Source organism: Astyanax mexicanus, chromosome 7 (assembly GCF_023375975.1).
Source record: "Astyanax mexicanus isolate ESR-SI-001 chromosome 7, AstMex3_surface, whole genome shotgun sequence".
NCBI lineage: Eukaryota > Metazoa > Chordata > Actinopteri > Characiformes > Acestrorhamphidae > Astyanax > Astyanax mexicanus.
In genome coordinates, this window is record NC_064414.1 from 29,392,291 (window position 1) to 29,414,561 (window position 22,271).

Consider the following 22,271-nt stretch of genomic DNA (forward strand, 5'->3'; position numbering starts at 1 on the left):
AGTTACTAAGTTTTGTGTTGCTTAGTGTGATTTAATGCTGGCTTGGTCCAGCTGGTCATGCTTGCATTAGTGTAAACTTATATGATTTACTATATGACAAACTGTAAAAAAACAACCCTGAAATTATTCTTCTTCATGAGAGTTGAACAAAGTTCTTGTATTGCAGTATAAACTACAGCAAATTAACTTTCTCAATTAAGTTCAAGTTTCTGGCTAAAAGTTGGCTTAACTAAATAATTTGTGTTGGCGAAATTTACAAACTGTAGTTGAACCACAGGCTCCACAGGATGACTATATGCTGGTTGGGTCCAGCTGGTTGTATTTGCGATACTGCAAGCTTTTATGATTGACAACAAGACGAACTGAAAAAAAAAAATCAATCCTGAAATTGTTTTTCTTAATGTGATTTTTAGATCAGTTGAACAAAAAATATATACTGCACAGTAATCTATAGCAAATTAAGTTTAACTTTATGTTTCTTGTTAAAAGGTAGTCTAATTTGTGTTGGCAAAATGTACAAATTGTAGCTGAACCCTAGTTAAGGCCAAACCAGCTACTCTGCACATGCTCAGTTTGACTCTTTAGTTAAATGAGGTCTAATGAGCAATTCCGTTTAAAACAATAAAATTTTGTATTTAATCAAATACATTAAATATACTAGTACATCTCAAAAAATATGATTTAAGCATTTATTTATTTTATTGTTGAGGCTAATGGCTTACAGCCAAATAAAAAAAAAAACAACAACAAATTGGTACTTATAGGCTGTGTGCCTTTTGGCAGTGTGCCAAGTCCTGCTGGAAAATAAAATCTGCATCTCCATAAACGTTGTCAGCAAAAGGAAACATGAAGCACTGTAAGATTTTCTTTGCACTTGTTACAACACAATGGATCAACACCCGCAGATGACATGTCTCTCCAAACCATCACTGACCATCAGTAAATTTCATGTGTAAATCAAGGGACCAGAGTCTGGAGAAAAAGTGAAGAGACACACAGTCCAAGCTGCTAGAGGTCTAGTGTGAAGTTTCTACAATTTTAAATAACCAACTTAAACAACTTAAGCATCTCTTGGCACAGTGGTCCTCAGTCTTTACATTCACTACAAATTCTAAACAAATCCTTGACCCCGATCCAGATCACAAAGGCCTATAATTCCTGGATAGATAGATCAGTTATGGTGGGCTTGTGAGTCCCTGAGAAGGAAAGAGTTAAGAACCACTGTCTAAGAGCAGCCAGTCCTAGTCAAAGCATACTCTGCTCAGCACAGTAAATATTTCAATTGCCCTTGCTCACCCATAGAGATAAATAAGTAATTTTACCTTGAGGGTCCCCCCCCGATTCCCGATGCCTTCCAGGAAAAAACACACGGCAGCTGAAGCTTTGTTATTTGTAGCAGCATTGAGGTACATGATCTAGTACAGAGACAATGTGTAATCAGTATTATGCATTATGACTATGAATTGAGAATGTGACGGGAACTTTAAACTAGAGACTGGGACTGGTTTTAGCTACTATACAAACTGTCCATTTTCTTAGAATGATCTAATTTTGCTTGTGGCTAGTTAAAAAAATAAATAAATAAAATGACAATAATATGAGGTGTATTAAACATATCCTTGTATGCATTCTATATCCACAAAATACAATTCTTTGTAACACAAGATTACAGAATTCGTCTATAATTGGTGTTTACTGTTCCTGAAGCAAACAAACTGCATTCCCAATCAGTCTGGCCAGATTTGTTTTTTTTTTGTAATTTTGTTTCAAAATTTTATACCATTTTCTACCAATTTACACGGCCAATTACCCAACCCACTCACTAGTGATGACCCAACACCAGGAGGGTGAATACTAGCACATGCCTCCTCAGATACATGTGAAGTCAGTCACTGCCTCTTTTCCAACTGCTGCTGATGCAGCATTGCTGAGTAGCATCACAGCGCACTCGGCGACTCGGCTCCAGCGACTCGGCTCCAATACATCAGCTCACAGACGCTTTGTGCTGATCAACATCACCCTTTGGAGTGATGTGGGGAGAGAGCAAGGTCATCTACCCTCCCAGAGAGAGCAAGCTCTCTCAGGGCTCTGGCAGTTGATGGCAAGCTGCATGACAAGGATTAGATTTGGCAGTCTCCCGATCATAGTGGTAGCCAGTGCCTTAGTCTGCTGAACCAAAGAACCTCAGATATGACAGCTGTCTATAAAACAATATTTTACCATTAGGATATTAAAAATGCACTTTTATTTGCCAGATTTAGGTGCTGTACACTGTAAAAAATATTCATTGGCTCAAATTAACTCAGTCAAGTTATTATTTTGCTTTGACTCAGTTAAATTGTAAATACATAACATTTTATGTTCATTCAACTTAACTAAGTCAAAGTTAGATGATAACTTAATTCAGTTAAGTTTATACAACTTTACTGAATTTTGTTTACACAACAATCGTTTCATAGTACCCATTTTAATTTATTTAATATATATTGGCCTTTTCCATATATTTAGCGTATTTTTATTGAACAGCCAGTACTGACAGAATAAAAGTAGGATAGCACAACAGTAAACTTTGTAGAGAGTAAGCTCTATAGCACCAAGCCAACATACTGTGACAATTAGGAACACAAAATAAAGAGTTACTTGCTCTTATTAACCTACAACACTGAGATCAGGCAGTCAGCACATATTTTATAATATTGCATGACTAGGATAAGGTAGCTTTGGGCACCAGACAACACAAAGATGGTAAGTAAGGGAGAGACCACACCCAATATGCAAATATACGGTGCCAGGAGCATTATGGGAAAGCTGTATGAACCAACACTGTAGAAAGAGCATTGACACACGTAGTTACTAAAAGTTGGTTGAAATTAAAAAATTTTATTGGCTCAACAAACATTTTAACGTTTTTTTTTTTTTTGTTTAGGTTGAAGTTCTTTGAATTCATTTTATTGAGTTGTACTGGCCGGTAAAGTCACTCAACTTAATATTAGATTTCCTGACTAAAACACAAAATCACTTTTTGGGTTGATAAACTCAGTTTTATCAGAATCAATGTTGAACTTTTTTCAGGGTAAACAATAAAAAAATATAGAAGAGAATTCTGAACAAACTATATGATGCGTCCTAGTATGGATTGTACAACACATGAAACTGTGTAAACCAGGAGTCCTCAAAAATGTATCTTGAAGGACCACTTATGAATGTTTCACTGCACTGTTAAACCCGATAAGTTGACCGAACCCAAAACTTTTGTTGTAACCGATTACCTAATAAATTTTAAGTTCATGTAATATAATTTTTAAGTACAATGAACTTAACAAATACATATATATATATATATATATATATATATATATATATATATATATATATATATATATATATATATATATATATATATGTATTTAAAAGTAATATTTTTCTAAACTTGTATTTAGTTTTCTTTTTGGTTTCTCTCAACATTTTTTTTTTTAAATACTCATAGAAAAGTAGATAAAAGAAAACAGTAAAAAATTAAAATCACTGAGAGCACAACAAGAACACAGAGTTACTGCAGCTCAGTAAATGATGCTTGTTCTACAGCCTACAACACAAAGGCCAAGCATTTAATCATAATATGTGATCTACAAGTTTACCTAAGGTAGCCCCGGGTGAATCACTACACACTGATGGTGAGTGTTAGTCAGAAACTGTTAGACACACCCAGTATGCAAATAGATTGTGACAGAAGCCAATGGAAAAGAAGCTGTTAATGGCAACAGACTAAACTCAGTTATTAAAAGATGATTCAACTCAAAGATCTCAGTTTAAGTGTATATGTGCCCACAAATGTTCAATATTGTTTAAATATACAAGCAATTTTCGGTTACAAATAATACACAGCTCTCTTCCCCTTTACATGCAGCTTGATGAATTTGAATTGCCACCTTTAGATCAATAAATCTTGATAGATCAAGTGTGTGAAGATGAGTGTGATTGTTCTCTCCTCCTCGGTGTGTGAGTGCGGTTAATTAGCATGTGTTCAGGGCTCTCCTGAGTGTGTTTAGCTGCTGCTGAATGAAGCAGGGCTGAGGGAGATGCTGTGGATGCGCAGGCGGAGCTGGGAGCAGCGGTCTGCAGTGCATGCTCTGAGGGAAAGGTCACACATAGCCCAGTGAAATGTTTCTGTGTGCGCTGGCTGCATGCCTCTGTCTGTGGGTCAGAGGGCTGTGTGTATGCACGCCCTGTGTGTGTATGTGTGTGTGTGTCTGCACAATAAGTGTATGTCACTGAGCTTGGGTGTTCTAGATGAGCTTGATGAGAATGTGTGTGTGGGGGGGAGAGAGAGAGTGTAATATGTGCATATTGCTGAGCTTGTGTGTGTGAGAGGGCAATATGTATATATTGCTGAGCTTGGGTGTTTTTATATAGGATACTGTGTCTGTGTGTGTGTGTGTGCGTGTGTGTGTGTGTGGTTTCTTTGTATTGTAGTATTTACAGAACTGCGGTTAGAGAGCAACAAAAGTAAGTTATCTCTGTTCATTACTGTTAATTACCAGTCAGAATAAATACAGGCCGGAACGTCTGTATTTGGCTCTTGCTGCAGGGAATGATGGGACATTTAAAAAGACAGTGTTTCGTGTAAACAAGTAGATAACTAGATACTTTTTTTTATATTTACAAAAAACTGTTCGCTAAATACTCTGGCAATTACCACAGTTAGTTTGACTTTTATTTACTGGTGTTTTATATTAAAAATTAAACCAATATGCCCTTTTTATGTCCCAGGTTAGCAATTGTTAGCATTGTTAGCATTAGCACTGTTACTGATACCAGTTGATAACACAGTTCTGGCATTTTCTGTGCGTCCAAACACAGTGAAAACATGCCTATAGACAGAAGTCGGATGTTTTATGTAAAATTGCATATTTCCAAATATTACTCATTTAGGTGAACATTTTTGATCGCACACATAATCAAGCAGCGATCTCTGAGATTAAATTAACACTCAAAAAAGTGATTTTGTGTTTTAGTCAGGAGAACTAATATTATCAAGTTGAGTGAACTTACCATCCAGTACAACTCAATAAAATGAGTTCAGAGAACTTCAACCTGAAAACTTAAAAAATTCTCTTTATGCCAATTAAAAAATAAGATTTCAGCCAACTTTTAGTTAATACATGTGTCAACACTCTTTCTACAAAGTTGGTTCATACAGCTTTCCTATAAGGCTTTTACTACTGTTGAAATGCAGTGCAGATATCTTGGATTATAAATTCATGTTTGTTTAGGTTTAGAACTTAAAATGCCGACATTTCCAATCTTGTTGGTATTAGCATTAGCATTAGCTTCCAGCACTAATGTGAAACACTGTTGCTGAGGACAAACAAACCTGTTGCCTAGATGTATTACTGAATCACTGGACCAGTTTACACTCTCCTGTGCTTTGGTTGTTAACTGGTTCTACTGCTTAATTCTAATGTTACATTAGGGAATTTAGCATTATCTTGGCAAGGCTGACTTAAATAGTAGGGTTCTGTGTTGAGCATCACTATGTAGTGATATGCTTCACTTCCTCAAACTCTTGATTTGACTTGAGCTGAAGCCATTTTTTCTTTCTGCCAGTTAAAGCCACATCCCATTCATGTCTTTCTCCTGAGCCAATTGAACCAATTAGAACAGAAGTGATTGATGTAAAATGTAAAACTGAAATCCCTGAAATAAGCTGTATTTGAGTAAAACACCTGAATTACTATTGTTATTGGATTCATACTATCAACAGGTGTTCTTCAAAGTGCACAGAGAACTATAACCATCTCCCTTACTTACTATAAAAGTTAGTATCTGAAAATTCATGACTATTACTTACCAGTCAGTAAAGTTTGCAGTAACGCAGATATGATCAGCTGGACTCAGACAGCATAAGGTCTGTAGAAACTCAGCAACACAAAACACAGCAACTAGCGAGTATAGCCTTTAACACTGAGGCCAGACAAATATTATACAACACATACATGAATTCCAGGAGAGGGCAGTCTGTGGAGAATAACTACACACTGATGGTGAGTAAGAGGTGGGAGGACACGGCCAATATGCAAATAGCATGACTAACATCAGGTGAAAACCCCTTGCATTATTGCTCAGTAGACCCTGTTTAACTAAACAGTAAAACTGGGCATGTGCAGTAGTGCAGAGTAGTTGGTTTGGCCTCAACTAGAGTTCAACTACAATTTGTACATTTTGCCAAGTTAAATTATTAGGTACACAAACTTAACAAGAAACATAATGTTAAATGAGGCAATTAGTTTGCTACAGTTTATGGTGCAATTCACTATTTCCTGTTTAGCTTAACGAGAACAATTTTAAGTTTTGTTTTTTAGTGTTCATTACAAAAAATGGGTTTATTAATCTTGTTGATTTGCTTACATAATATATTTGATCAACCTTCTTTATTGCCCCTATTATGTCAGTTTTGCTGAAGTTGTCTTAAAGACAATGTCAATATTTAACAGTATAATCAACTTTATTCAACCCTGGTAAAATATTTAGGTCACTCCAACTAATCATTAAGCAACTAATTTCCTGGCCTTTTTTAAGTTAGTAAAACTTTATGTCTCATTTGTTCTCTGTACTTACAAAAGTTCGCTGAACCTAATATATTTAGTCGAGGTAACTGAAAAATGTATGCTAGACTTGCCAACTAAAAAATGTGTTGAAATTAGTTGCCAAAACATTTTAGTTAGATTATCAAATTTAGAAGTGTTTGTTGTACATGTCAACAGAAAAACACTACTAAACTGAACAACTTTCATAAAAATATAGACTACATTTTTAATTGGCTCAAGTTAAATCATTTTGATTTGATTAAGTTAAGTTGTAAATATATAACATTTTAAGTTTACTCAACTTAACTAAGTTTTGTTCATACAACAATAGTTTAAAAAACTCAACTGTTTATTTGATCAAGTATTGTGTGGTTAAAGAATTCAGTTTATTTAATTCATACAGTATTCTTAACATATTTAGCATATTTTTATAGAACTGACATTACTGACAGCATAATACAGCGGCAATACAAGAGTGAATTCTGTAGCTCCAAGTCAACATACTGTGAGCACTAGAAACCAGAGGTGGAAAGTAATGAATTACATTTACTCAAGTTACTGTAATTGAGTACATTTTATGAGTAATTTGTAATTAAATTAAATTAAAAAAAATAACGTAATTAAAAAAAAAGTTTTTAAGATAAATAAGTAATTTTTCTTTTACTCAAGTACATTTTGACACAAGTAATTTACTTCGCTACATTGAAAAACTCCCAATTACTAAGAAAAATTGAAATGCTGGGAAAGAAACAATTGTCTGAATTAAAAAAAAAAAATTGGGCGGATGCGCCGGTGCACGAATGCTCGCACGTGGAAAAACGAGGCAATAACGTCCTCATGCAATACAAAATGTGCCTCGCTGGACAGAGCTGTCAGCTTTCAAAACTTCCACATCAAACCTGCGTAAGCATGTGGTGTAAGTACTTTTATCATTAAACAATCTGCTTGAATGTTAAAAAACATGTAAATAGCAGTTAAATCATAGCAATTGCAAGTTAAAAAAATAATAATGAACTGTAAAACTATAAAAATACAGTTTATAGTCACCTATATTACCATAACTTTTTAACAGTAAGGAAAAAAATGGATCATAGAAACCTATGCCACTAAAAATGTTTTATTGGGTGGTCTGAACAAAAACTGCCTAAAAGGCAGTTAAAAGTAACTATGTAACTTTTACTCAAAGTACATTTTAAATTGAGTACTTTCTTACTTTTACTCAAATAGATTTTTAGATAGGTACTTTTACTTGAGTAGAATTTTAGCAAAGTAAAGGTACTTTCTCCACCTCTGCTAGAAACACACAATAAAGGTGACTTGCTCTTACAGCCTACAACACTGACGCCGGATAATTAACACATATATGACTCAAACGCGCACCTAGGATAAGGTAGCTTTGGGCAACAGACAACACAAAGAAGGTAAGTAAGGGAGAGGCCACACCCAATATGCAAATATATGGTGCCAGGAGCCTATAGGAAAGCTATAAAAACCAACACTGCAGAAAGAGTCTTGGCACACGTGTAGTATTCTAAAAGTTGGTTCTCCTGATTAAAACACAGAATTACTTTTTGGAGTGTACTTCGGTCCTACAGCTCATCCCTCACATACTTAAAATAGGTGACTGGTGGAGCCTCTCATATATAAATATATATATATTTGTTTAAATAAACAAAATTCCTTACACCCACAATACCTGGCGACAAAAAAAAATGTTGAGTTAAACTATTGTTGTGTAAACAAAACTCAGTTAAGTGTAATAAACTAAACTAATTCAAGTTATCATCTAACTTTGACTCAGTTAAGTTAAATAAACAAAAAAATGTATATGTTTACAACTTAACTGTGTCAAAACAATATGGTAACTTGACTCTTTTGAGTTGAATAAACTTAAAATTCGATATATTTACAACTTAATTGAGTCAAAGCAAAATGATGACTTGAGCCAATGAATATTTTTTCAGTGTGATAGAAACGAAAAGAAAAAAAGTTTGAACATGTATTTTTATAACGAACAACAAGTGAATTATCCTAAATTATCCTCAGATTGAACCGGGAATACCATTGCTGTTCCTGACAAATGAACTTAACAGTAGGGTTAAAGCCAGTTTTGATTGGACATTAAATACATGACTTTTTCACAGTTTCACTGTATGTGGGTTAGTGTGGTGTAGCACACACATTCATATATGTCACACTGAGCTTGTGTGTTTCTACACTGTGACTGTGTGTGTGTGTGTGTCAGCGAAGGTGTTTTTTGTGTGCCTGTCATATATGTATATTGCTGTGATTGTTAGTTGTATTTTATTTTATTTACAGGATAGTTATGTTTGTGTGTGTATATATATGTGTGTGTGTGTGTGTGTACAGTATGTGTCCTTGGTCCTGTGTGACGGAGCTTTGCGCACTGCTCCTGTCGTGCTGCTGGGTAGCATGGTCACTAGTGCGGGCGTTTCTAAATGACAAGGTTTATTTGTCCGTGTTGTGATATGTTCACAGGAAAGTGCCAGTGACAGCCAGAGGAGGCAGGAAGAGGGAGCCACAACAAGTCCAACCCCCCCCCCCCACCCCCTCTCTGCACACAAACACACACACACTCACACTCACACACACAATCACACAAACACACACACACTCACTGCACAAAATGTCATCTCTTCCCTGGCTGGCTCACCCAGCCATCCCCCATGAAAAGAACAGACATTTAAAACTTTGTGACATGTGTCAGAGACGCTGCCATTGAGCCAGTGCCGCTGATGTAGGCCGAATTGACAGCGGCGGAGCCGGCGGAGCTGGCTAGGGGACATACCGAGTTTGGTGAGTGTCACTTCCCATCCTCGTCACGGCCTCATCTCCAACAGCTCCGCAAATATAAACAGCATTAGGAGGGAGGTGCGAGTGTAGAGGCTAGACATATGCTGCCACGCATGTGTGCTGTATGTGAGTGAGGGAGTGCAGCACTGTGTGTGTGTGTGTGTGTGTGTGTGTGTGTGCATTTTTTTGAGCAGGGCACATGATGGGGACTAATTAAGGACAGAGGAACAGAGCAGAGCAGCACCGGTAGGCACGGGCTGTGACCTGAGGCGGCAGCGTGTGTATGCACAGCTCCTGCTAAAGTTCCTCCTCACTGGAGTGGAGGAGCAGCGGCACTGACGAGCTTCATCCCTTCACCAGCAGCCACTCAAAAACACAGAGAGAACGAGAGAGAAGAGAGAGAGAAGAGAGAGAAGAGAGAGGGGACCTGTATACAATAACATCACACACTGGATGGAGAGAAATCACTTACATCTTCTACTTCTGCTGCCGTGCTCATGCCAGCATTGTCAAACAGGGCACATCCACTGCTTACACACTGCAGGAGATGAAGAAGTGAAGTACCCAACTCCTCACGCTCCATCCTTATTATACATACATCTATATAATGTATAGATCCCAGGAATACTCAGTATTACTGCTATACATTATTAAATACCGATATGACATTCATACACTCACTGAAAAAAAAAGTGTGCTTGATCTACTTAAAAAAAATCATGTCAACTTTTTGCATCAGATAATTAGGTAGATCAAGCAAGTGTAGTTAATGCATTTACTACTTAATTTTCTCCAGTAGTGCTAACATACTTTTTCAAATAGTTACAACTTAATTTTCTCAAGTAGGGCTAACATACTTTTTCAGGTAGTGTCAACTTAAAAGAGTCCATTAACACTACATGGGAAATTTAAGAATTGTCAACTTAATTTTCTCTTGTACACTGCTGACTTAAAAAGCTGAGATAAAGAGTGAACTCTGTATCTCAAAGTGAGCATACTGTGATCACTAAGAACACAGAATAAAGTTAATGTGCTTTTACAGCTCTACAACTCTGAGGCCTAGCAATTAACATGCATATTATAATCACTGCATGCCCAGGATAAGGTAGCTTTGGGCAACAGACAACACGAAGATGGTAAGTAAGGGAGAGGCCACACCCAATATACAAATATATGGTACCAGGAGCCTATAGGATAGCTGCATGAACCAACACTGTAGAAAGAGCATTGACACAGGTAGTGACTAAAACCCTATAAATATAACAAGATTTTAGTTTGTTGTGCAGGTCAGGTGTACCTAAAATGATTTGTTGGGATTACATAAATAAATTATATTAAAGAAAAATACACAATGTCTTGTATTGTGAACAAATGTGGAGTAATTAAAAACTAGATATATTCATGTAAAGGTAGAAACATATTTTTTTGTTGTTAATAACACAGATTTAATTATGTTACATTAACTAACACTATTTTTTTCAGTGTACCTTTAGATTATTAAATACATGATATGACATTCATGACATGTTGCTGTCCAAACAGAGGAGTATCCTACTTATGTTACTTAAACGCAGTGTTTAATACAATGTTGCAATAATGTACTGTATCAGAACTGTAAAAATAGAGAGATATTCGCAGTGCTGGGCAGAAATGTAAGGAATCTGAACGTATCATTTAAAGCAAGTTCTCTCAGCAATAAAAGTAGTAGTATTCTTGAATATAAAAACTTCAGATCTCATTAAAACATATATATATGACCTTATGTTCGCAAATGCAATATATATATATATATATATATATATATATATATATATATATATATATATATATATATATATATATATATATATATATATATATATAATAGCAATGTTTTGGAGAAAAACTATTAGACCAAATATTTCACACTGGAGACGTCAAATTTTACCAGAACACAAAATAGTATATGATAGTATTAAACTATTTATATAAATCACTTTAAAACACGCAATAGATATGAAATGAGTAAATCGTTGTTTGTTTGTTTTTTTAGAGTACATTATTTATGCCACCAAGTTTGACGACAACTTCCACCGTAATCTTACCCCACCTTACCCCTCATACATACAAGTATATAGTAGTGTTTTAATAAATACCACTATTATAAATAGAATTGCATTTTACATTTCTTACATCCAATCTTTTATTTACATTTAAATATACTGTAAAACTAGGGGTGCTGAGTGGTCCAGTGGTCTAAAGCACTGCCACTATGAGTGGGAGATCGCAGGTTCAAACCCCAGCTCATGCAGCTTTGCCATCAAGCTGCCGGCGTTAGCGGAAGCAAAATTGGACCTGCTCCCTCCGGGCGGGTAGATGGCGCTTTCTCCCCACATCACTCCTAAGATAATGTCCACAGCACAGGGCGTCTGTGAGCTGATGTACCGGAACCGATTCACTGCGCTGTCCTCTACTGGGCAATGCTGCAGCAGCTCGAAAAGAAGTGGTGACTGGCTTCACATGTATCGGAGGAAACATGTGCTAGTCTTCACCCTCCTGGTGTGTTGGGGCATTACTAGTGATAGAGGGAGTCCTAGTGAGTGGGTTGGGTAATTGGCCGTGTAAATTGGGGAGAAAACGGGAAAAATTAGAAATAAAATTATATATAAAAAAATATATATATATACTATGAAACTTGTGTTTTAATAAGAACAAGTGCGGTTAATCACAGTTAATCACAGAATATTGTCGTGATTGACACCACCCCAAATCAGAAAAAGCTGGGTTCAGAAACTTTATTTCATTTGTTAACATACATCCATTCCTGCATTTCATCCCTGCAACATATTTTTTTTTGTTTTTTTTTTGTAGTTCCATACTGTTCCAGCTTTTCCTTATATGGATTTGTAGGAAGAGCATTTGAAGCTGAAGCTTTTAGAATGACCCCTACAGTCTCCCAACTGAATATCCAGAATATCTCTAGAAGGCAGTGTATGATGATGGTATTCCCATCATGGTGTTTGAGGAGAACCTTGCTCCAGTGCTGGCCTGTGTGTGTATAGTGTGTAGAGTAGACTGGGAGGAAGCTCAGGGCTGTGCGAGTGCAGCACCCGCTCTGATCCAAACACCCAATGGTGGCTGCCTGTCAGAGCAGCTCTGGGAAATCGCCCATAGTCATCAGTTATTAGGCTCCTCTCTGCCAGTGATTGACACCAGCGGATGCAAATCAGGCGCATGAGAAAGTGGCGAGGTGCTGCACGGGTGATTGACAGCTGTGCGCTGATAGCACGCTAACTGGATGAGGGAGAGGTGAGATGAGGGACTGATCATTCTCTCCAGCCCAGAGCCTCATCCTTTACTGCAGAAACGGCGAGACATTAGCCCAGGCAGACAGCCCGGGAAAGGGCAGAGAGAGAGGGAGAGAGGGAGAGAGGGAGAGAGAGCCTTATTTCCGGCATGGTTTCAGATGAGTAGCATTTGTCATTGAGGGGGAAGATGGTGTAATTAGCTTGTCAGTCTACTTTAGGCTGAGCTAGCTCTCGCCGGTAAGAAAGATGGACGAACTGCCACCGGAGTTGACAGGCAGTCGATAATGTGGCAATTAATGTCATAAATAATTCCGCTACCAATTATATCAGAATGGACTTTGTGCTTTAAAAAGAGAATAGTGTTCCCTTATCATTTCCTCTATCAGCAAGCTCTGCCATCATGTCTCACCTAATTATTTCCCCTTAAACACTGCAGCACAATATGGCCTCTCCTCTCCAGCAGCTTTCAGGCCACAGCCTATAAAAACAAAGACCTGCAGAAACAGAAATCTGTGCATTTTTATATACACTTACAAACAGAACAGCCAAAAAAACCTCCAAAACATTAAATCTGATCATGTATTTGGTCATATATGGACACAATCATGTGTATATATATATATATATATATAGTAAATATCATACATGTAGATTGAGTGCATACAGTGAGGTACATATTAGGATGTGCCCTATCTTATCTTACATAATAATATTGCCAACATTTTTGAATATCGTGAACGATATTATACCCTAAAATATCTGTCCAGTATTATTCATTTTACTGGATATATGGAGATATTTGGAGTGCATTAATAGTATCATGACATTCTGGATCATTGACTTCTGTTACAAATCTGATAAAATTCTTGTATTTTTAATATCTCAGTTAGGAATGTGCAATTTCCTATCCTATGCAATAATAAAATTTAAATTACATTTTGTTTATTTTTTTTTATTTTCATTGTTTTGTCATATCGCCAAAAATGTCCATTCTCGCGAAAATACAATGAAATATCATGATATTATTTTAGAGACATATCACCCACTCTTAGTACATATATATATAATACATGGATCAAACATGTTTTTAAGGCTAATACACACAAGAATATATTCCCTTAATATGCAAGGAAGTATAATTTGTATTGTATTATATATGTAGAATATATGATACATATTACCACTGTCCAGTGTTAAAGAGACAGCTGTTTTAAATTGTTTTCCATTGAAATTTTAAAAGATTTTTAACTTAATGAGTTACTGTTTAGGAGCTTTTCTATTATTTATTGTTCCTTAAAAATACCCAAATGATGGTGGACACCCATTTTATTGAATAAATATACTGTAGCTTCTTTCATTCATCGCTGACACAGACACAGGAAGTATTGTTAATAGAATAGGATCATACCTAATGCCAGGTGTGGGCTAGAGAGGTATAAATCCCCAGCATTGAGCTGTGGAGCAGTGGAACTTTGCTTTCTGGAATGAGTTGGGGATTTTGGGGAAATTAAAGCTGTTGTCTCTGAATCCAATCAAATCCTCACAGCAATGCTCCAAAATCTAATAAAAAAGCCTCCCCTGGACAGTAGAGAACAAAAGGAGAATAAACTCTTTAATACTCTCACATTTTGGTAGAAACAATAAATGAGCAGGTGTTTATATAGTGTATATGTTTGACTTATACATCATATACATACAGTTCCTTTGATTTTACCAAATTGAAAATCTCTGGAATATAATCAAGAGGAAGCTGGACGATCACAAGCAATCAAACCAAGCTGAACTGCTTGAAGTTTTGCACCAGGAGTGGCATAAAGTTATCCAAAAGCAGTGTGTAAGACTGGTGGAGGAGAACATGCCAAGATGTATGAAAACTGTGAATAAAAACCAGGGTTATTCCACCAAATATTGATTTCTGAATTTTTAAAACTTTATGAATATGAACTTGTTTTCTTTGCATTATTTGAGGTCTGAAAGCTCTGCATCTTTTTCTCATTTTCTGCAAATAAATGCTCTAAATAATAATATTTTTATTTGGAATTTGGGAGAAATGTTGTCTATAGTTTATAGAATAAAACAAGAATGTTCATTTTACTCAAACATATACCTATAAATAGCAAAATCAGAGAAATTGTTCTCTTATTTTTTTTCCAGAGCTGTATATTTTATATATAAATGAAATATCCACATATGAAAGGAAACAAAATTATGATGTAAGATATGCATGTGTAAACAACATTTAAACCTGTTTAAACTGCCTTCACTTTAAATACAGTTCCAAGAGCAGATCTGATCCTAGAAGCACACAGCCCAGACTAATCATACAGAGAGCTCTGGATTTGGATCTGGCTTTTTAAGCCTTTTTTATAATGAAGAGACACCATTAGGTGGAGCACGGTTATGAAATGTCATGGTCAGACTGCAGATAAGGCTGCAGACTAATATCATTTGAGAATATGGGCAGTATTGAATGAATCAATTTCACGTGATATTTTAAAGGTTGCTAAAGCCTTACTAACAGGCAGGGTATTGATTCAGCGCTCATCTTCCTCTGTGGGAAAATATTGTTTCTCATATACTTCACCTCTAAACTCAAGGCAATCCTCTCCCCAAATACACACTTTTCCACGAGATTTGAACATCCTGCAGACTCTGAGACTAACAGATTCCGCTCGTCTCCTGCAGAAAACAATGCTCTGCACGCTGCAGCCCTTTCAGCTAAAGCCTGGGCCTGATATAAACCCTGCACAGGCCTGACCTTATCACTATTCTCCCGCTATACGCAGTTAGCCTGCCTTTTGCTTTGTTGCATCTATTCCAGCAATATATCTTCAGTTCAGGCTGGGATCATGTCCCTTTACACTATTAATGCTCCTGTGAACAGATAACAAATGGCTATGAATGCATATTTCTCTCTATATCAGCGGCCGCGCGGTTATTAATTGTCTGCCTGAGTCAAATCGGATGGCCAGATGTCGTAAACGGCTCCTTGTCCGGCGTCGTTAAACCGCTCTTCGGAAATGGATGACCGAATAAAATGAGCTCAGCTCATGCAAAGCATCAGTAATGTTGTGTAAAACACTGTTAAATGCATCAGATGTGTTTTCAGGTGGGGAAAAGATGGCGGCAGCTTTAATATATAGTCCAGCCTGTGATGGCTCAAGGTCACATCAGCTTCCTCTACATAATGCATGAATCCCCCCTTCCTCGCTCAGCCTCCAATCATCCAGACCAACCTTGGGATGAAAATTTTACTAAGTAAATCAGTGAACATGCTGGCATTTCTATTAACCTCCAATGTGCGACTGACAGAGAGATGAATTATGCTAAATAATAACACATCGCCGTAAATCAGCTTTACAACTTGAAGGTGAAGTGAAACTCAACCGGCTAGCACATGCTGAGCTATTATTTGGAATACAGTAAAAGGTGTGAAACTGGCATCAGTTCAGCAGCCTCTTGTTTGAAGAATGGATGAGGAGCGTCATTCCAAAATCTTGTATAGTACCTGAAATATATAACAGCTGAAAAAAGGCAAAAAAATAGATACTCTATTTGAATATGTGCAGTAGCTGACATGATAAAAAACCTTACACTGCAAATAATCCATTGGCAAAAACTAGACAAAATATATGCAAATTAAGACAAACATATGTATATTAAGCAAAAAAATCTGCCAATGGAGTAAGCAAAATTTTCTTAGTAAGATATTTTACAAAAAGCAATGGCAAAGTCTCAAAATGAGTGAAGTAACACCAGAATCAAGCAAAAAAGTCACTGTTTTTGGACACAAGAATCAGAATAACTTGATTGCTGCTTGATTGTGCTTATTTTGAGTTTAAATTACTTAAAATATAAATGAGGTACAAATTCTAAGTAAGAATGATTAAGAAATGTATCCCTAAAATAAACAAAATAATCTGGTACCACTTTAAAATAAGACTACCTTTATAAATGGTTTATAATTAGTTTATTAATGTTACTAATTAGGTTGTAAGTGCCTTAAAAATCATTTATAATCAGTTATAACACATACGTAGAAAGGGCGACTATATAGATGTCTGTATGTTCACTATTTGGCAAACACAATGTCATTGTTGCACTCTCTACGTATGTGTTATAACTGATTATTAATGACTTTTAAGGCGTTTACAACCTAATTAGTAACCATTAATAAACTAATTATAAACCATTTATAAACCCTTTATAAAGGTAGTCTTATTTTAAAGTGGTACCAATAATCTAATACTTATAATGCTTAGTAGGACAAAAGGTCTTATCAGATAAGAAAATAAGATTTATTGCCTTAAATTTAGAAAATTTCACTTGCTAAGATGTAGTCTATTGCAGTGTAGGGCCCTATTTTAGCGATCCATTGTGCACTGGTCAATTACGTACCGCGCAGCTGGATTTAAGGCGTGTCTGTGTGTCTTTGGTATCATGCAGGCACTAAAAACAGACCTTGCACGGCTCAAAACGCCTAAAGTAATTATCTTAATTAATCATTAATAATGTGTTTTGGGCGTAACATGAAATAAACCAATCAATGTGTCTGTTGTCACTCCCTTTAAGAGGCAGCTGAGCTCTGACTTTGTCGCGTTTGTATCTTAACAACACGGTGCTTTTGCGCATCTCAGCAGAGGAAACTGACCTGCGCGTTCACGCTATTTTATTTTATTCTTTATTCTGTTTATTGTTGGGTGTGTAGTTACATTTCCAGAGAGGTGCACGTCAGGCTACAGCGTAGGTTTCGATGCAGAAGTATAAATTGGCCTTAAGACTGCAAAGAGCATCAGGACGCATCTTGCACAGGGTGAACGAAAGGGCCCCTAGTATCTTATGTTACAATAAGTTTGCATGCGACGAGCATAGTGCAGTAATTATGCATAACTGTGCTGTTTAAAAAAAAAAATCTTATCACCTTTGAGTAAGAGGGATCATTAGTGATCATACAGTACTATAGACCCAGACTTGAGTAAAAGTGCTCTATCAAAAAAGTTGCTTGAGTATTTTAAACACCACACTTAAGTGGAAGTACTAAAGCATTTACCAACATTGTACTTTAGTACTAAAAATAAAAAAGAGTACTGTGTTATATAGTTTTACAGAAAGCTGTCAAAAGTACAATGTTAAAAATTCTGTTACATTACATGGATAATTTATTCCAACTGACTCGCCAAGTCAAATAAATCCTTTAAAAACAACCTGGACACCCTATAAACTTCTATAAGTGACCATATAACACTGCTAATACAATTAATAAATTCAATAATACAAGTAATTCAGTCCTAGTTTGCTGTATGTTGATAGATTGATGATAGATGGTGTTATCTGGTTGAAGGATACTAGGTGTCAAAATTCAATGTTAACTCAACATCTAATGCCAGGATCAATTTTGTGTAGAATTATGATGAGGAAAAATTACTGTGGTTTACTAACCAAAATCTGATATATTAAAATACTCACACCAATGTTATATTGACTCAAAACACAAAAATCCTTATAATGCTGACAACAATTTAATGTGTTACTGGTGTTATTGTTGGATATTGACCCTGTTTGTTGCTGTTGTTTTTTGACAGATATTCCAACCAATAATCAATCATCTTGAATCTTAAATCTTGAAATGTTGGGTTTTGAGATTAACTTTATTTTAACTTTTATAAATATTCAACATCTGTTCGACAGTAGAGTCCAAAATCTTCATGATATCAAATTGATCTCTACGGTCTGCTCTACGATAGCTTAATATTTTTACTGTCTGTAAGAAATGTATAGATTTTTTTATGTCAATATAAATGCCACTTTGTTGTAGCCTCCAGGAGTAGGAGGCTGAACAGTGCTATTGAGCATGCTCACACCACAGACTTAACTGAAAAGCTATATCTTAATTGTTTTAATGTATCTGAACTCCAAACAATAAGTAAATTCATTTTATCACCCTTAAATTAACTAAAACTCGGTTATAATTGCCTTTTATTCATAAATGAGCAAAGTTTACTAGTTTATGGCACATGTAACTCTATAATAATCCCACTGTGAGGAGGCTGTGTTTGGCAGGTTAATATTGTAAGCTATTTACATGCTTAAAACAGTGCTGTCCAACAGTGAAAACAGAATTTATATTCTAAAAATGTAATGTAGGAGTAAATTCTCTACTTATATACACAATAAAAACATCTGTAATAAAAAAATAATTTGCCTTTACAAAATTTAAAAACAGACATCAGGCTAAATTTTGGCAGCATTTGTTAAAGAAATATATATATATATATATATATATATATATATATATATATATATATATATATATATATATAAAGAAAAACATTGATCTGCTGTGTTTAAAGAAGTTCTGAATGGACATACACTTTTCTACATTTCTTCAGGCCTTTTTTTTATCTATGTGTGTGTTTTCAGTGCTGAGCTGTGCTCTAGCCCAGAGCTCTGATTTGATCTACTTGATTTAAAGCTTCAATAAGACAATGCTGGAAATATTGGCATTTACACACATTTTCACTGCAGGTCTGGAAGGAATAATAATGCATGAGCAGTCAGCCTCCACAGCACAGCGTGCCCTACAGAGCTTGATCTTTAAAGATGAATCCAGGATGCTCTCTCCGTAACTCACTCCTACACACCCTGTGATGTCAATGCTTTTGTTTTTCGCCACATCGGTCAAAATTCATAATCATATTGTGTGTCATGTATCCTCCTGATTAAATATGACAGTGTCAGTCAGAAGACTGGTCAGTAGAGAGTCTGTCTTTATTTATTTTATGGGTAGTACATGTGGCTTCAGGCTGGAGTGGGAGGAGGAGGCTCTGAGTTGGACTGTTAAAAAACATTGTAATAAGAAAATACATTTACTGGAAAAGAAATTCATGAAGTGTTAGGACATACAGTTTACAAGACAAATACAAAGGATAGAAAAATGATAGATCATCTCCCTTACAATCATCTTTATACCCCTTTCTGGGAAAGGCAGAACATCCTAAATTAATGCATGCATGATGAAATCATCTCCTTATTTCTGCTTAACCAAACAAAACATGACCAAAAGGTTGAGGTAAACTTCTAAATTTTCCTGTTCCTGGAAAAGAGGAAGTGAAACAAACATAAGGAATATGTCTGGAACAGAAAAGTGGATCTTATGATCACGCAGGATGCTGTAAATTATAGGAAGTATCTAAAATCATAAATACATTTGGTTTGAGCACAGTAAAATATATTAATCTCACAAAACAATGTTTAAGAAAATAAATTGTTTTAAATGGGGTTAATAGTTTCAATTTCCCCTCACAGTAGTTACATTACTAATGCATATTTAGTGCATATGTTGTTTACAAAAGGTTTTCAGCACCTGTAAAATAAAGAATATGGCTTAAAAATATTTCAGAATTTGTCCCTTTATAAGAATCTTCTACAAAAAGATTCACACCAAAAAAATCACACCAAATATAAGCTGCAGATATTTTTTAGAACATGTAATACTCAGGAATTGCACACTTACTCTCACAGTGATTTCCATTTACCATGTTTTTGCTCATTTTGAAGATACTCCCTATTTTTGCACTATACGATGAACCAGATTATAAGTGCATTATGTGACACTAGTAAGAAACAGGGGTGTCACCTTGCTTTCCTTCTAATTTAGAAGGTCTTGCCGCTGGGTGGCGGGGGAGTAGGCTAACTAAATTAAGTAAAGCTAAGCTAAGTAAACAAACTGTGATTCTTAAAAAGTCATTTTCTTTTAAAGAGAAACGAGTGCTGGATGTTAATCTACAAAGATTTCTCTCCTGAAAAATGTTTATTTGGGTGAGTAAAGCGCTTCCGTTTATTTAGAGTAAACCTAGATTTGCAGATTACCTCTAAGGCTGGGTGCAGCAGCATTAGCATTAGCATTAGTGGCTGCCCAAAAGTGCTACATTGTGTAACAGGGCGTGTTCCGTAAGTCAGGGTGATATTGGCTAAAGGTTTGTCCCATGTAGCTTGTTTTAACACAGTAAACACGCCGACTACAGTCTGATATACTCACCTCTGAACGGTGAAAGAGCTAGCACTTAGCATGGTTAGCGGCTAATGCTAATACTTCTCCAGTCTTAGTGCTGGAAAACTAAACTGAAACTCTGTATAACGCTGCACTTCAGCAGATTTACTTTACTGCTCTTTACAGCCTGACTGGTAAAGGCAAACTGATGATTTTTGGAAAAAATAGAGCCCAAAATAAATAAAAAAACACATAATAAAAAAAAATACAGTAATATATTAGACTGTAACTGCCACGGCCATGTCCAACAATATGACCTACCATCCCATTAGTTTCATTCTTATGGCTTGACACACACCATATACACAGCTAATTGCTGGTACCTTGCTGGTGCTTGTATAAAGCAATCTCTCCTCAGTTGCCTTGGATGTTTGGAAACATTAATTGACTGGTAGGGGATGAAAACATGTGACACTCTGAGAAAGAGTTCGGATTGTTAGTAAGTAGTTTGTAACAAAGATGTGTGAGGAGCTATATGAGCTTCTGTTGTTCTTTCATTAAGTAACTTCCTTTGCTACAAGTTCTCAAAGAGAGCGCTTTGAAAGTCAACATCTAACTGTGTCAGAGTGTAATTGTCCCAGTGTATGCAGGTCTGAAGAGAGAAAGTTCGGTTCTCTCTGGAAGGTTCAGCTAAGCTTCTTTATCTGATGAAAAGTAAATCAAGATAAGGGAATTAGAGCATGGTCTATTAACACCAAGCAATTAGCAGATCCCTAGCTGGAGCGGCTAATGCTACACAACGCCGGCTGATAGCGGGGATTTGCTTTCTTTTTTATCCGGAGCGCCAGTGGACTCCTTCAGCTCAACATCTGCATCAGCAGCAGGGCATGGAGGGATGAGCCCCCACTGACAGAACGGATAAGTCAATCGGCTGAGGCTTTCGCAAGCTGTCCTGCAGGGCCGGGCTGTATTGTACATTAAGAGGCAATGAGAGGATGGAGTGCGTATTTTGAATTATGTAGCGAGTGCTGGAGAAGAGCTGGTGTTTTTTTGTTTTGTTTTTTTCACTTTGATGAAAGATCATGTCTTTCAAGGTGAATGGATGGAAGGGAACTGAAAAGAAAAAAACAAAACCTCTGTTCTTTTTTATTTCCCCTGTTTTGTTCCTCTTTAATTGTGTTAATCGTCTCAGGTAAAGATTAAGTGCTCTTGCTAATTTAATTCAGCTCCAAATGATGCAACAAGGTCACTCTCTTTCTCTTCGTTTCTTTCTCTCTCTCTCTCTCTCTCTCTCTCTCTCTCTCCCTCTCTCTAGCTCTCTGTCTGTCTGCTAGAGAGTAGAATTGAGTTGTCATGTAGCTCTAATAGGCAGCACAGGGAATCATTAGTCTAGCTCAGCTCTCTGACTGATGGGCATTTCACTCCAATCATCTGAGCGCGCTCAGACGGCCCGGCACTATTGACACGGTGTCAGAGCTGAGAGGGGATGGCTTAATCAGCCGGGACACTTTCAGCATTGATTTGACAAGCTGCCGTAATGACCTTCTTGTTTTCGTAAAGGATCACTGTTTATCTGGGCTGGCACTGATGCAC